Here is a 16,994-nt window from a genome sequence, read left to right on the forward strand (position 1 = left end):
CAACAGAAAATGGAGTTGTAAAAGTGACATATACATACAATTGCATATCCTTGGCCTTAAAAAGGAATAGAATTCTGGTTCATGCCACAACATGGATGAACTTAGAAGACATGATGCTGAGTGTGATATGCCAGACACCAAAGGACAAATGCTGTGTGATGCACTTATATGGGGTCCCTAAAATAGACAACGTTATAGAGGCGGAAAGTGGATCAGGGATTACCAAGGACCAGAGCGGGGAGAGCATAGGAAGCTCTTGTTTAATGAGCGCAGCATTTCAGTTTGGGATGATGAAGTAGTTCTGGAGATGGGCAGTGAGTGGTGATGATTTCCCAATATGGTAAACATACTTCATGCCGCTGGATTGTATGCTTAAATGTGATTAACATGGCAAATCTCATGCTACACCCATTTTATCACAATGAAAAAAAAATTCCTTAAAAAACCATTTTAATTTGCGTTTTTGTGTTCTTAAGTTTTATTAAGTGGGTTCCAAACAGCCTTTAAAGTTAAGTTAGGCTTTATGGTAAAGCAATAGTCTTTTAGGTTTCCACCTGATGCCCTCGGTCTTGCAGTCTCTCTACCCTTGCGAGGGATTGATCCTAGCCTCGCTGAGCCTCAGGAAATTTCTGCTTTTGTCCTTTCTGGTGCTCACTCTCCAGCTACGGGTGATTTCTCATACAAGTGTAGCGAGGACTCAGCGAGGTGCATGAGAGTATCCCTCTGTTGATTTCCGAGCAGCTTGTCTTCTCTCTGATGCCCAGCTTGGCCATTCTAGCCAGCTTGTGCACTCCCTCAAACTCCAATCTCTGCCTGTCGACTCAGCAAGCCAGCTGGCTCCTGCATTGGAGCTTGGCGACAGTCTCCAGGTAGTACGCTCTTCCTGCGGTAAATCTCACCTTGTCTGTTGCCCTTCTGGCAAAGATCACAGTCCAGCGCTGCTGCTTGTACAATGTCTCAGGCAGGTGACCCTTTGGGAATTCCTGAAGCAGCTTCTGTGTGTAGCCGTCTCCACTCCAGTGCTCTGTCCAGAAACTCCCCACGACCTCCAACACCCTGAACAAGGATCTCTATCTCTTAAAGTCTTTGAGCCCACTGTATTCTGCCTGGGATTTCCCTCTTCCTGTTGTGACCCCACATAGGTGTCCACCTAGGAGCCAGAGTAATTTTTTTCTTTTTCTCTCTGGTGTTATTTAAGATTTGAAACTTGCAGTTTACTTGTCATTTATGGTATCAGATCACGTCAGGGGCTAGTTATACTATCTGGCCAAATCTGGATGTTTGAATTACTGTATTTTTAATTTTTAGAATTTGTTTTCTTCTTATAAAAAAAAAAAAAGTTCAGATTCTTTTCATTATGTCTTGTTCTTATGTTATGGTTTCCATGCTTTTCTTTCCTTTGAACAATGTAACATCCTTAATGTAAGCATGTTTGTCTTTTTTCTATTACCTGTATTTCTTTGGATGTGGTTTATCTAATTCACTGTACTCTCCCTTTTCCTTAGTTCTTTGTCTCCTCTTGTGGAATACACATTTTTATTAGGAATTCTTCTTGCGTGGGAGCTAGTTCCACAGGAATCAAGTGAACTGATTTGTGGAGGTTTTCTCTGTGGGGCAGGAGCACCTTCGACTCTGTCTGCCAAGGCCCCAAAGGTTTCAGTTTTTATAAGACTTTATCGTTTGGGGTTTTCCACATAGACAGGATAATGCAAATTCATACAGCACAGCCAGCAAGGTTCAGAGTCAGGCTTCCTTTTCTCTCTCTCTCTCTACCCACTTGCTTCTTTGCTGCCTCACTGGCTTAGTGAGCAGGGTCTTCTATTTTATGGACTGGGTCTCAGATTTACGAAAAGGCCCCTTTCTAGGTAGCAATGTTGTGTGAGACTTTGGACTTCAGTCTAGAACTTCGTATGTGTTAAAACCATGGTCCCCATAGGGATTCACTTCATTCTGACTCCTCTCTAGATCACTGGGTTTAGCTCTTGCTCACTCCATTGATTTTGAATATTCTATTTGTTCTTCTACCTGGGGATTTCCCATTCTCAATTTCAAGCTCAGCTGTCTGGTTTAAAAATTAATTCGGGTTTATCGTATCCAGTTTTTCTAAGCCTTTTTTCATGGGATGGGAAGCTTCTAAAGTCAGTCCTATCCATCATACTGCCACTCAAGTCATATGGTTTCTGGACTCACACCCTTGACCTTTTTTTTTTTTTTTTTTTTTTTTTTTTAAAGATTTTATTTATTTATTTGACAGAGAGAGATCACAAGTAGGCAGAGAGGCAGGCAGAGAGAGAGAGGAGGAAGCAGGCTCTCTGCTGAGCAGAGAGCCCCATGTGGGACTCGATCCCAGGACCCTGAGATCATGACCTGAGCCGAAGGCAGCGGCTTAACCCACTGAGCCACCCAGGTGCCCCACACCCTTGACCTTTTAATGCATGTATTATTTATCTCCTGCTTTGTTCCAAAGAGAATTTTAGAGATCAGTGCTATATTTCTTAACTCCTTGTATGATTATAAGGTACTTATGTGGCATGGAGTATTAGTTTCTACACTCCCAGACTCCCAAAGCAACACTAGCCTAAACCTCCACACAGTGTGAAGTTACAGGTATCTGTTGGAAAGAACAGAAGGGAAATTTCTGAAACTTTATTAAGAACTTGTGTTTATTAAGTTCAATTTCTTTAAAATGAAACATAAGACAAACTTTCACCCTTTTCATTGGACTGAAGGTAACTGTTAACTATTTAAATAGGTAGACGATCCCTCAACTAGTAGATGTTTTTGCTTTTCTCTACTAATCTGCTAAGAAAATATAGCATTAGAAAAAACTCAATAAAAAAAAAAAAATACCGGGGCGCCTGGGTGGCTCAGTGGGTTAAGCCTCTGCCTTCGGCTTGGGTCGTGAGATCGAGCCCCACATGGGGCTCTCTGCTCAGCAGGGAGCCTGCTTCGCCCCCTCTGTCTCTGCCTGCCTCTCTGCCTACTTGTGATCTCTCTCTCTCTCTGTAAAATAAATAAATATTTTTAAAAAATACCTCCTCAAAGAAGCAATGCTTCAATTAGCTAAAATGGGAAGTGACAAAATAGATCCAATCCTTTTAAATTGTATGGGTTACCATGAAGTAATTTAGATACATGAAGGTGCAGTGAGAATGACATCATGAACGCCTAACAAACAGTGTAAGAAACAAAACCTTCTGAATGGAGGGGCCAGGAAGGAGTAGGCGGTGGCGCTCTCTCTCTTGAGAGTCAGGGACATCCTTCATATCTGGAGCCAGAGTAAAGTGAGATGTTCCTCCTTCTGTAAGGAGGAACCTCTGAAATCCCCTCACACTTGGGGCTGGTAGCTCTACAAGGACTCTTATCTCCCAGAGGGCTGTATAGTGTGGGGACTAGAGGGGCCTCTGGTTGACCTCCCAGCTGGAGACTTCAGGAGTAGTTGGATGCACCCCATTCCTCCTCGTTGTAAGAAAATCCCTAAGAGACCCTTGGCTGGAAATTTACGCAGCTGGATTGCCCCAGATTTCCCAATGGAGGAGGCCCGTCTTGTTGCTTTTGCAAAGAAATGAATCATTTGGGAAACTTGGGACTCAATATTATTTCAGAAGACTTTTCTAAGGAGAGGTGCACAAAGAGAAGTGGGGAGCATGATGCCAATGTGAGACGCTTGAGGAGCACAACTGGGAAATAATTTATTTGGGTGCTCTCTTCCAGCATCTGGATCTTGGGGAAACCTCTCACCAGAAGGACCCATGATCCCTGGAGGGAAAGTAACAAGGGTGAGGGCAGATTTAAGAGCAAAGTGGCCTCAGCACTGAGCAGAACAGGCTTCATGGGTCTTATTGCCCAACTGAGGACAGTGTTCCATCCCATGGAAAAGACTTCTAGAAGAAAAAAGAAAAAAAGCTCAAGCTATATATTGGAAAAAGCTGAAAGCACCCAAATATCTGTGACTTCCATGACATTTGAAAATTTAGATTAAAGCTACTAAGAAAGAGGAAAACGAACAATGATAATGGGGATTCTCCAGAGGCAGGTAAAGACATCCCTCAAGTCGAGTCTGTCCTTTTGGCAGATTTTTGTAAGACAAAACATTAGCTCCGCAGACAGAATGTTAAACCCAAAGGGAAGGAGGGATCCTTTCTTGGAAGAGCTTATACCAATTTTGTTCAGTTTTTTTTATCCATATAAAGGGATTACCCAGAGAGGTGACTCACTTCTGTACCAGGGACTTTTGAAGCAAAGGCTAGGAATTAATTTCCAGCTCTTGATTAGACCATAGAGCTAGTCAAGCTCTACTAGACCATGCTAGAGGAAACCTTTGCTAGTCTTCAGTTTAACTCATTTAATTTGCAGGCGAGGGCCTTGAGGTCCTGCAAGACTGATGATCATACCACTCAGTGACAGCTGGAACTGCAATATGATGTCCTGACACCCAACATGATGGTTTTTTCTGTTACAACTCAAAAGCTCTTCTGGGCTGGAGGACACGCTCAGAGCTGGCTTACCTATGAAAGACTATTAAGGAAATACCAATGTTAAGTGGGGAAGTGACTTGTCCAGCTCTAAAGGAAACTTTCCAGGGGCAGGAAAATAGATACGGGCTAGCCTGTACTTTCTTATTACCTGTGATGGGAAGGAAGAAAGTTGAAGTTTTCAAATTCAACTTTAGACCTTACATTTATTCTAAAGTAACAATCTGTGATTAGTTTTGAGTATATCTGGTTGACTTATTAGAACCAGAGTAATTCCAGTCCCTTCTGTGTTCAATACTGCCTGAGAAGGGAGATTAAGTTTGAGATGTGGTCTTTGGGTTTTCCTTCTCATTATTGTTGAAAGGAGCACATGAGGTGGGAGGGCAAGTAAGTAGAAGTTAAGAGAAATCTAGGTTATGACTCTGTTGCTCTTCCATGTAGAGTATGTTCAGAATGCACTTTCTACAAGTCCATATAGCAGGTTCCTAAGGTACTAGGAAGCACAGTGGACCTCCAGGTGGGCTTGGGTGACTTGTTCTGATGGTAGGGAACCTTGACAGGACAACAGAAGGATGTACTCAGCTTGATCTCTCTTCCCTTTTCCTTGTCTGTTTTATCCAAGTCACAATTCTTTTGATGGAAATAGAGCAAAATGGAAAATGGATGCATAGGAGCAGGAGAAATAAGAACTTTTTAAAGAAAAGAACCGGAATTGGTCATCTTCACAGCTGGCCTCCAGCCTCCACCCACATGTACACTCCGTACACACAGCACCTCATAAAGACAGTCAACAAATATACATGCTTAGCCTGTTTCTTTCTTTCTTATTTGTTGGGCTATATAACATCTTCTCCTTGTCATTCTTCAAATTTATGACAGAAATCTTAACATAGCAATAATTGACCCAATGGTATTTTAGGAAGATGGAGTAGAAAAAGTGTGGGAAGGTAGAAAATATGTATTTGTATAAATTGTATGTACATAAAGCTTCTCAAATTTCTGGATGCTTTTTATTTTGATGGTCAGCTCAATTCAGCCTGATGTACATACTTTTATGAAGCATTTTTCTATCTTATCTCCCACTATCCTTCTCACATTCAAAAACCTCATTGTTCTCTTTATAATTTTACAGTGACTTAAATTCCTATTGGATTTAAACATTTGTACAAATATTCATTCATTTAATTATCATAATTGGAAGTGAGGGAAGGACTTATAAAAGACACTAAAATTGGAATCGGGAAGTCTATGGTACATCTCCATGTCAGACATTTACTTGTTTATTGAGATTGGATTAGTTTTAAGATCTCTTTACACCATATTTCCTTCATCAGAAGACAGAGACATAAATACTTTTCCTACTTCCTGGCAAAGTTGTGGGAAGTGCTGATTGAGACCATATGAATAAATGCAGGAAGTACTGGAGGTTTCTCAAATGTCGATATTGTTACGGACAAAGAAATGAAGGCTCAGAAAGATTCATTTAGTTAATGGAGAGTCATTACAAAAGTACCTACCTTTTTTTTAACCTTTTTAATTTAAATTCAATTAATTAACATATAATGTAATATTGATTTTAGAGGCACAGGCTTGTGATTCATCAGTCTTACAAAATACCCAGTGCTCATTACACCACATGCCCTCCTTAATGCCTATCACCATTACTCCATCCCTTCACTCCCTCCCCTCCAGCAACTCTTAGTTTGTTTCTTATGATTAAGAGTCTCTTATGGTTTGTCTCCCTCTCTGGTTTTGTTTACATTTTATACCTGAGGGCAGGGGCACCTCGGTAGTTCAGTCAGTTAAGTGTCCAACTCTTGATTTCAGCTCAAGTCATGATCTCAGGACCATAAGATCCAGCCACAAGTTGGGCTCTTTGCTCAACAGGGAGTCTGCTGGAGATTTTCTCTCTCTCTGTCCCTCCCCTTTCTTGTGCACACACATTCTTTCTCTCAAATAAATAAGTAAATCTTAGGGGCACCTGGGTGGCTCAGTGGGTTAAGCTGCTGCCTTTGGCTCAGGTCATGATCTCAGGGTCCTGGGATCAAGTCCCGCATTGGGCACTCTGCTCAGCAGTGAGCCTGCTTCCCTTCCTCCCTCTCTGCCTGCCTCTCTGCTTACTTGTGATCTCTCTCTGTCAAATGAATAAATAAAATCTTAAAAAAAAAAGTAAATCTTAAAAAAATTAAAAAGTCTGAGGGTTATATATAAATGTGAATAACATCAGCTCTAAAATTTAGCTTGAGGCTGATCTGAGAAAATGGTCAGATAGCTAAATGACTCTATCACATAAATAAGAACAACTAGCCTCTTCATTTTTTTTCACATTCAAATTAGTGGATTTTTTTTTCAACTAATTAACATATAGTGTATTCTTATTTCCAGAGGCAGAGTTCAGTAATTCATTAGTCTTATATAATAACCAGTGCTCATTACATCACATGCCCTCAATGTCCATCACTCATTTACCTCATCCCCCCACCCACCTCCCTTCCAGCAACCCTCAGTTTGTTTCCTATAGTTAAGAGTCTCTTATGGTTTATCTTCATCTCTGATCTCATTTTGTTTTATTTTTCCCTCTCTTCCCCTATCATCCTTGTTTTGTTTCTTAAATTCCACATATGAGTTAGATCATATGGTAATTGTCTTTCTCTGATTAACTTATTTTGCTTAGCATAATACCTCTAATTCCAACAGTCTTTGCAAATGGCAAGATTTAATTTTTGATGGCTGCATAGTATTCCATTGTATGTATATACCACATCTTCTTTATCCATTCATCTGTCAATGGACATCTGGGCTCTTTCCATAGTTTGGCTGTTGTGTGGACATTGCTGCTATGAACTCTGGGGTACAGGTGCCCCTTTGGATCACTACATTTGTATCTTTGGGGTAAATCCTTAGTAGTGCAATTGCCAGGTCATATTTCCAATTTTTTGAGGAACCTCTATACTGTTTTCCCAAGTGGCTGCACCACTTGCATCTTTAATATATGTTTTTATATTAGAAATTTAGACCTTACACATAAGGGTCTTGTTAATATGTTTAGAACTTGAAGCTACTAATTTGAGTAAAGTAAAATTTAAATAAAGTTTTCAGTCAGCAGAAAAAATTTCCTCCCTATATAACAAGATAAACTGTGGAGACCCAGATGATGTTTACCCAATAGCAGCCACTGTAATTCCTATTTATTCAGCGCTTCAGATGTTTCCTAGTGTGACCATGGCCTTCTTATACAAATACTTGAAATATATTTCTACCACTAGATGGAGACATAACCATAAGTGATCAAAGTTCACTTGCCTATTTAAAAGAGGGGAAAAAAGCACCTCAGCCTCCAATAATTGTATAATAATTGTATATTGTATATATATAGAAAGGAACATATATATCAGTAATGCAATGTGGTAAGTTTTTTGACATTCTTATATACTTGTTTAAATATTTACTATTTTACTAATATGAAAGCTTGACATGTGTAAATGTTCCAGATAATTTCCAAATGCCATATTAATACCTTAAGTCTCGGGGACTGAACTACAGAAGATGGTCAGTTATAAGAACAGAATAAAGTCAAACTGCATACGTAAAGTTATTAGAACAGTGTCTAGAATCTAGTTTTCTATTTAAGAATGATAAAAGATCTAATATAAACTATTTTTTAAAGTATTTTATTTATTTGACACAGAGAAAGAGAAATCCCAAGTAGGCAGAGAAGCAGGCAGAGAGAGAAAGCGGGAAGTAGGCTCCCCACTGAGCAGAGAGCCCGATGCGGGGCTCGATCCCAGGACCCTGAGATCAGGACCTGAGCTGAAAGCAGAGGCTTAACCCACTGAGCCACCCAGGTGCCCCTCTAATAAAAACTATTATACAGCACTACTTTCTGTCATGGAATTTAAAGATTTTTTTTTTCTAAAATAAGACAAGATGGATGCATTTGCTTCGTCAATTTTGCCTAAAATTCTGTAGCTCTTTTCACTTGGTAGATTCAAGACTACCTTCAAATTAGCAACATCTTCATTATTTCTCTGGTTATTGTCTACAATGGAAGTGTTTTTATGTACATTAAGTGCTTATATGTGTATATATGTTTTTATAAATTAACACATGTATTTTTATAGGATATAGATCATAAAAGTGAGATTTCTAGGTTAAACATTATCTGTTTTTAAATGTGATCATTACTGCCAGTTACTGTCCAATTGTTGAAACAGACACTACTATCACTGCTGTGGAAGTCTGCTTTAACAAAATGTTTTTATTTTTATTTTTTTATTTAAAGATTTTATTTATTTATTTGACAGAGAGAGATCACAAGTAGGCAGAGAGGCAGGCAGAGAGAGAGGAGGAAGCAGGCTCCCCGCTAAGCAGAGAGCCCAACGTGGGGCTCAATCCCAGGACCCTGAGATCATGACAGGAGCCAAAGGCAGCGGCTTAACCCACTGAGCCACGCAGGCGCCCAACAAAATGTTTTTAACACTGAATGCTTAAAATTTAGCCAATCTGATGAATGAAAATTAATCTATAATTTTTTATTTGCACATCTTTGAATACCTGTGAGATTGAACTTCTTTCTATATTTTTATTGGGTGTATGTAATTTTTTCTTTGTAATTGTGTATTTGTTGGCTTATCCAATTTCTTATTTTAATGTTTATCTTTGTAATTGGAGAGTTCATTTTATATTGGATATTAGTTTGTTATCTATTATATTGGTTGCAAATTATTATCTGTTGGTCTCTCTAGCTTACATTAATAATGATTTATGCCATATATAATTTTGAAGGTAATCAAATATTTTCCTTTAGAACTTTCGGTTTCCTGGTATTGTTCAAGTTTATTCAATTGTTATTCTCAATTCTTACCACATATATATACTTTCACATAAAGATAATTAAATGATACATATTTATATTTTAGATGCTTAATCTACCTAGATTTTACTTATGTAAATGATGTAGTGCAGCAATCTTTTTGTCTTCCAGAACAATATGCATTTATGCCAGCCTCATTTTAAAATATAAAATACTCTGTTCTTTTTCTATTGAATTAAAAAATCAAGTTCATCCTTAATTATGCTTTGGTGTCATGTTACTGTTTCTCAATTAAATCATTTCAGTCTATTGGTTTATCTATTCTGAAATATGTATTAGTAACTTTCACGATTAATTTTATAATTTGACAAGTATTGTTTCAAATAACTAAAGATATAAAACAATAGCTATTATGAAATTACAATAGATCTTAAAATCAGCATAACTCCTGCACTCTTGACATCGAAGATAAGCAATTTCACTTGTTTTTCTTTCTGAGGCCACAGAAATGGTAAAGCTAAATGATTCCTAGTTTTCCTGAAACCTAAACACAACATAGGGCTTTTTTTTTTTTTAACACAGGGCTTTTTTAGAAAATAAATTTTCCGTGACGAATAGTTCCATTGTCTTGATTTTTTTTTTTTTTGTCTTACAGTAAATAAGTGTTTTCTCGGAGCAGTATGGCATACTGTCTTATTATAAATTACCTAAACTTAGAAAGACCTTTGTCTCTGAATGGGACTTTCAGCAGGGGAAAGCCTGAGTTGGCTGCTTAACTGTGTGCTCGCCTGGTTGGAATGTATTTCTCCCAATCTCCCCCCAAAAAGAGTCTCAGAACTGTATTATGTAAAAGTCATCCTATGGTTTGTAACATATTCCCTAAAAGTATGGGCTTCTGTTGGTTCCTTTAATAATAGTAGCCTTGGTTGTAATATTTAAATTCATATCTGTTTTGTCAAAGATATAAATACTTGTGAGCTAGGGTGCCTGGGTGGCTCAGTCAGGTAAGTGTCTGACTCTTGATGTTAACTCAGGTCACCATCTCAGGGCCATGGGTTCGAAGCCCTGCATCGGTCTCCGTGCTGGGCATGGAGTCTGCTTAAAACTCTCTCTCTCGCTCTCCCTTTGCCCCTACCCCACTAAATAAATGAATACTTGTGAGCCTTACTTTTAAGGAAGAGCTTCGACATTTTCTTTTTTCCCATCATTCAAAAGATAAAGTAAAATCTGCAGTCTTGTTGGATTCCTTATTCAAACAGAGAAATAAGCATCCTTATCTCTTTTAAATTAACAACCCTCTGTGGACTGAATGATTAAACTGAGGTGGAGTGCGGGCTAACAGAGCCAAACTAACCTCCATCTGGGGCTCAGAGCGAAGACCATCTGTCTGCTGCCATCTGTCCCAGCAGCTGGTTGTCACTGAGGTTGGATCCATAGAAATCAGATTTTTTTTTTTAATGACATGAGGACATCTGCAAACTTTGGAACTTAAAGAAAAATGATTAAACTGCTTAATTTCCTGTTTCTCGTTTGATACTTTACCTATGAAACTGGTTAGAACCTTGGTTTGGTTAAAGGCAGGAAACAGGTGTTTTTTTCTTAGGGGAGCTGAGGGTCCAGCAGAGCGAGGTTTTATTTCTGTACCGCGGGGAGGTGGGGGGGGGGCAGCAGCAGAGCAAGGGAGCTCTGTGGACACACAGGGCACTGCTACCTCCTGGTGGCTAAACACACTTGGTGACGGATGGTCTCTTCTAGAAGCAAGCTCACTCCGGGCAGGGATAGGCACCACAGAGTTGAATGCCTCTCCCACCCCTGGCTCAGTGTTTGGTATTTCGTTTTTCTTTGGACAAAAAAGGATGTCCGAACCTCCATTTTGTCGCCCAAGCATTTGATGAAATTGTACTACTGAAGCTGATCTGTTTTTTCTTCCCTGAATGAAAGTCCATGAATTAAAAGACAGGGAGAGGGGAATCCAGGGTCTCCAGCCTTCTAGAAGCACTTTGTTTTTGGGGGCCACATATTTCCTGAGAAGTGAAAAGGGAATGAAGACAACCCTGATATATTCTGAATAAAACCCAGTGACCAAGGAGGGAATGTTGATCAAGAACCATTTATGTGCTTAGTTCTTTAGTAGAAAGACAATAGTGTTTTCCAAATGCAATGGTGTATTACTACAAAAAAACCACTAAAGGGATATATAAGTCAGAGAAGAGTCTCTAAGACTTCAAAAAATATAAGAAATCAAGATAACATTCCTAATGTTTTAAATGTGCTCTTTCTGATATAAAAGCAAAAACAATAAAACAACAAAAGCCTCTCTAGTTTGAAGAAACTGGAACTACCTATCTTGCAACAACTGTGTTTGCAAAGAAAACCATTATTTATATATGATAAAGAAATGAATATTCAGGGGACAAAGTGTTAATTTTTTTTCTATCTGAAAATGTTGCCTTCCAAATAAATATTATTCAAATGTTCTAACACCACTGGCTAAAGATAATAGTATAGTTTGATGAGAGGAGAAATAGCATACATACACTTTAGCTGTGTTGAAAAATCTAAATTAAAAATTAAAATGTTTTTCTGCCCTGGTATAAATATTTTCTATCCTTTGAGGGGTTTTGGGTGAGGAAAAGGAAGAGGTACGGTTTAATGGCCTCATTGTTTCTGCTGAAAATAATAAATTATTCAACTACATTCCAATTATTAATAGTCATGAAGAGGCCAAAGGAGAAAAACAAATATGGAAGGCATGAGGCCTAAATTCGTTTTTATAGTAAAAAGACAACTTTTAGAAATATAATATACAATAAAATAACATTAGAAATGCACTTTATTTTTACTTATATTTAATTTAATTAACACACAGCATATTGGGCCAGGCACTACTCCCAGCACCCTCCAAATACTGGCAGATTTCATTCCTATAAAAATTCTATAAGGTCCTACCAGAAGATTTATAGATGAGGAAACAGAAATGTTAAAAAACTTGCACAAAATCATACTGCTCGAGATATCAACATACTTTTCAGTTTAAAATATAAAAAATGTCCCTTTAAAATATATGAAAGCAAAATTATTTAGTGTTCTATAAACACAGAATAAGTTGTGAATACTGTATTTAGCTACTGTATTGGTTGGAGCTACCGCATCCAGATGCCATACACAACAGAAACTAATTTTCTCACCATTCTAGAAGGTGGAAGGCAAAAATCCGAGTGCCAGCATGGCTGGTTTGGGTGAGGCCTCTCTTCCTGGCTCACGGTTGGCCACCCTCTCACCGTGTCTTCGAACGGTGTGGTCAGTGGGGGAGACAGAGAGGGCTAACTTTCTGGTGTCTCTTCTTATAAGGGCACCAATCCCATGATGAGGGCCCTCTCCTGTGACCTCTTAACCCTAAGTACCTCCCACAGGCCTAGTCTCCAAACACCATTCCACTGGGGAGTTAGGGCATCAACAAGTGATAACTCGACACTCCCGCCATGAAATGACCATTGAGACTCTACTACATTCAGCAATTCCTCCTGAATTCATAAAAACCAGTTGTTTTTAGTGTAGTTTGTATGTAACTATACACTTCATGACTTTCTTTTTATAGCACTGCATTGAAGAAGCTGAGCTTGTGTTATCCTTGGATTACATCTGCTAGGATTATTTACATCCTTCCAATTTAAGGCTGTTGACGACCAACCACACAGCCCTGGGGCTTGTAAATACGTGTGTGGGCCCCTGTGACAGCCCTCACCTATTTGTTCCAACTGTGGTGACACCTCTAGCACCTTTGGAATATGGTACCTGGGGGTGGCGAGAGTAGTAACAGATATCCTTTATCTTCTGTGCCCCCTCGGTGGCACCCAGGACAGTCGTTCCCTCCCTCTGCTGGCCCATGTGAAGGCAGATCTTCAGGAGTGACAACTTTGATCTCCCCCTCAGAATTTTCCAGACTGTTGCTCCACAAAACCAATGACCCTTCCTTTCAACCCCCTCTCCTGCCTCCAACTCACTTGAGATGCCATGCTGTCCTTGCTCAGTGTTAGGCCATGCTGGGAAGAGATGGGTAATCTTTGCATTAATGGGTTGCTTTTTTACTCCCTCCACAGCCCCCTAGCCTGTCCTTGCAGCTGAAGGCAAGGTATGGAAGGCAGAGATGCAGTCTACATTGAAAGAGGTCCCATTCCAAGAATTCCAAGATAACCTAAAGAGTCATACCACAAGGTTAAGACATACCACGTACCATAAACTCCAAAGGGTAAATACAACACAATTAGAAAATAAAGTTTTATTTACATTTTCACTGCCTGGAAAATGGAAAACACATTTGTGTTGTGCATCATCAATGAAGCACGGTAGCAACCTTTGAATGTCATTGGAAGCCAGTGTTCACAGGTGGCACAAAGCGTGATCAGCATAATGAATAATGACAGGATTAAAGATGCGTATTAGGGAACTGCAGGAAGAAGAAGACCTATATCAAGATAAATAGGTTCTAAACAACTATGGCATTGTGAGTAGGAACAATGTTGCCATCTTTTCCTGCCACGAAGAACTATAAAGCTACCCAGGAGTAGCACACTGGGCACATTTAGGAATAAAACAGTGTAGGGGATCTAGGATCCAAACTGAGAGAGATGGTCCCTGGACACTATGAATAATTTCATGTGCATGGATTAGATAATAAACACATAAAAAAGTACTTTTCCTCTACCTACCATTCTAAATTTTCATCAAAAAATGACTATACATCACATGGAACCAGAAATTTTGTAATCCATTTTTAAGCCAAATTACATTTTAGGCAGGGGATTCTCAGAAAAAAAAAAAATTTGCTTGGAGGCCCTGCACACAATGTTTCTGTGTGGAAACTGAGCTTAGTCTAACCTCACTAAAGAATTTTGAAGAGAAGGACTAAGATGAACTAGTTATACTGCTAGGGGCAAACATAGAAGATTTTGGTAAAGAATTATGAAGATAAGAATATCAGAACAAGCCTGACAAAGAATTAGAAAAGACTCCGGGCACCCGGGTAGCTCAGTTGGTTGTGTCCAGACTCTTGGTTTAGGGTCAGGTGGTGATTTCCGGGTTATGAGATCGAGCCCCGCGTTGGGCTCCATGCTCAGTGGGGATCCTGTTTTCTGGATTCTCTCTCTCCCTTTCCTTTTGCCCCTCCCCCTCTCAAATAAATAAATACAAATCTTAAAAAAAAGAAAAAGGAATTAGGAAAGGCTGGAGTGTCAGACTTTACTCCATGTAACCACTGATGCAAAATAAATCCTGTCTAGTAAAACTAGGACAGTGTATACAACTGCAGTTTTAATTTTATGTAAGTAGAGCTGAAAATCCTCTACAGCTCTGTGGCCATTTGTTGGCTACCTGCATGTATTCCTACTTATATTATATTTGCTTTTCTCAATAATAAAATCAGCTACTTCTATATTTCTTAATTAGCATGTTTGTTTGGGTCTTGATTTCTCCCTCTCCCAATACTTTTAACTGTTTTCATATCTGGGCACAAATCGAAAACTGTGATATTTCTATGTCATCCAATGATAAACTGAAGGTCTCTGGGAACACCTATTTATTTATTTTAAAGATTTTGTTTATTTGTTTGACAGACAGAGATCACAAGTAGGCAGAGAGGCAGGCAGAGAGAGAGAGGAAGAAGCAGGACCCCTGTTGAGCAGAAAGCCCTGATGCAGGGCTTGATCCCAGGAACCTGGGATCTTGACCCAAGCTGAAGGCAGAGGCTTTAACCCACTGAGCCACCCAGGCACCCCTGGGAATGCCTATTTAGGGAGTGATGAAAAAATTCTTACATTAAAAATATCACATAGTTATGATAAGAATAATAAAATACAAGAATCAGGAAAGGTCTTGTATATTGAACATATATGAAATTTCCAAATAAAATATTCTCAAATTTTTAAATGAGAAACTTTAGCTTTCTCACTTATGTAGCTTTTTCATAACTTTTTATATAGAATTTTGTTCTTGAAATACTCTATATAATTCCCGATCATGAATCTTTAATGATCTTTTCAAAAGCTTGATGGCCATTATCAATGAGAAATTTTTCTTGTACAGTTTGAAATGTTTTTGACCATTCACAATTTATAACACTTGAAATTACAGTTGACTTTGAATAATACAGGGGTGAAAGGATGACTTCCTACACAGTAGAAAATCCACATATAACTTCTGACTCCCCCAAAACATTACTACAAATAGCCTACTGGTGACCAGAAGCCCTACCAATAACATAGTCAATTAATAAATATCTTGGATGTTATATGCATTATTTACTATATTTTTATAATAAAGCTAGAGAAAAGAAAATGTTAAGAAAAGCATGAGGAGGAGATAATACATTTGCAATACTGTATGGTTAAAAAAAAAAAACTCACATGTAAGTGGATTTATGTACTTCCAACCCATGCTGCTCAAGGAAAGGTCAACTATGTATATTTTTCTTTGACTTAATATTTTAAATTTACAAATATTATATTATTCTGACATGTCCTTTTTTTTTTTTTCTTTTGACATTTCGCTTTTCACACATTGGGCTTAGTAATTCTATTTTTCAAGAGTGGTGGCCTAAGATTTGGACTAATCACTAAGAAGTAACCAAGGGAACTGGATTTAAAACATTAGAAATTGTCTTAAACCCATTGATAAGCCAACAAAACAGCATGCGGATTGCCACAGTTAACTCTGATTGCAAAACTGAACCCAGGAAAGAAAAGGAAAATATCAATAACAAAATTAAATCTGCCATAGGGCCATTTACTGATATCAGAAAACTTATGTTTATCCTTTTAATTTCATGGGCCCAGGGGCTAGTAAAGGACTCTACCCTCAGGCTCAGAGTGAACCCAAAGTAAACCTGGCCTTTTCTGACCCTAACCCCAGAAGATTGTAGGGAAGATTGCCATAGTGTTGAATGAAACAGAAGAAAAAAAAATGAATAGAAACATAAAAACTTAACCCTAAGAATTAGTGGCAATCATCCAGTCATGGTGAGGATTCCCAGCCCAAGTTCTCAAGACCTAGGTGGGTCAGGAAAGCTCATGTTCTAAATGTGGTTTAAGGTAGCACCCAGATGACCCTGCCAAATAAAATTAGTATATGGTAAACTAAAGTATCTCTGGAAAAAGCAGCTTTACCCTATGCCTTAGGGAATCCCAACAAGTAATTTTGCAAAGGCAACCGGGCACACAGGCAAATAAGCCCCAGTGCGTGAGAACTTGCAGAAATAAGGGAAAGAATGAGATGGTGAGTAGGAGGCGAAGAAAGAGATCAGGATTGAGAATTCAGTTTAGTAAATTACTTGGCAGTGGCAACTATCCCGTAGTATGCAGTGGAAGTGAACAGATCGGAAGCCCACTGAGGTTTTTTTTTTTTTTTTTTTATAGATTTTATTTAATTATTTGACAGACAGAGAGCACAAGTAGGCAGAGAGAGAGAGAGAGGGAAGCAGGCTCCCTGCTGAGCAGAAAGCCCAATGCTGGGCTCAATCCCGGGACCCTGGGATCATCACCTGAGCTGAAGACAGAGGCTTTAACCCACTGAGCCATCCAGGCACCCCTCATTTTATTCCCCTAATAGCATTCTCATATAGGTGTTACCCCTGATCCACCAGCATTTCTTTGGCTTTCTTATTTAGAAGCCAGCCAGAATCAAGCCACTACTTCCAACTTCTACCCACTGAG

General features: G+C 38.9%; 1 long non-coding RNA gene across 2 annotated transcripts in view; it reads left to right on the forward strand.

Annotated features, from left to right (window-relative positions):
- The window catches only part of LOC309849384, a 61,291-nt gene that overhangs the window by 37,232 nt on the left and 7,065 nt on the right, over window positions 1-16,994 (forward strand). Inside the window, exon 2 of one of the 2 annotated variants that reach the window (XR_014303676.1) lies at window positions 13,566-16,673. This is a non-coding gene — a long non-coding RNA (uncharacterized lncRNA). Of the gene's footprint in view, window positions 1-11,268; window positions 16,674-16,994 lie in introns of those variants that run through there. The other variant, XR_014303677.1, reaches the window with a different exon arrangement.

Source organism: Mustela nivalis (assembly GCF_964662115.1).
Source record: "Mustela nivalis genome assembly, chromosome: 16".
Classification (NCBI taxonomy): Eukaryota; Metazoa; Chordata; class Mammalia; order Carnivora; family Mustelidae; genus Mustela; species Mustela nivalis.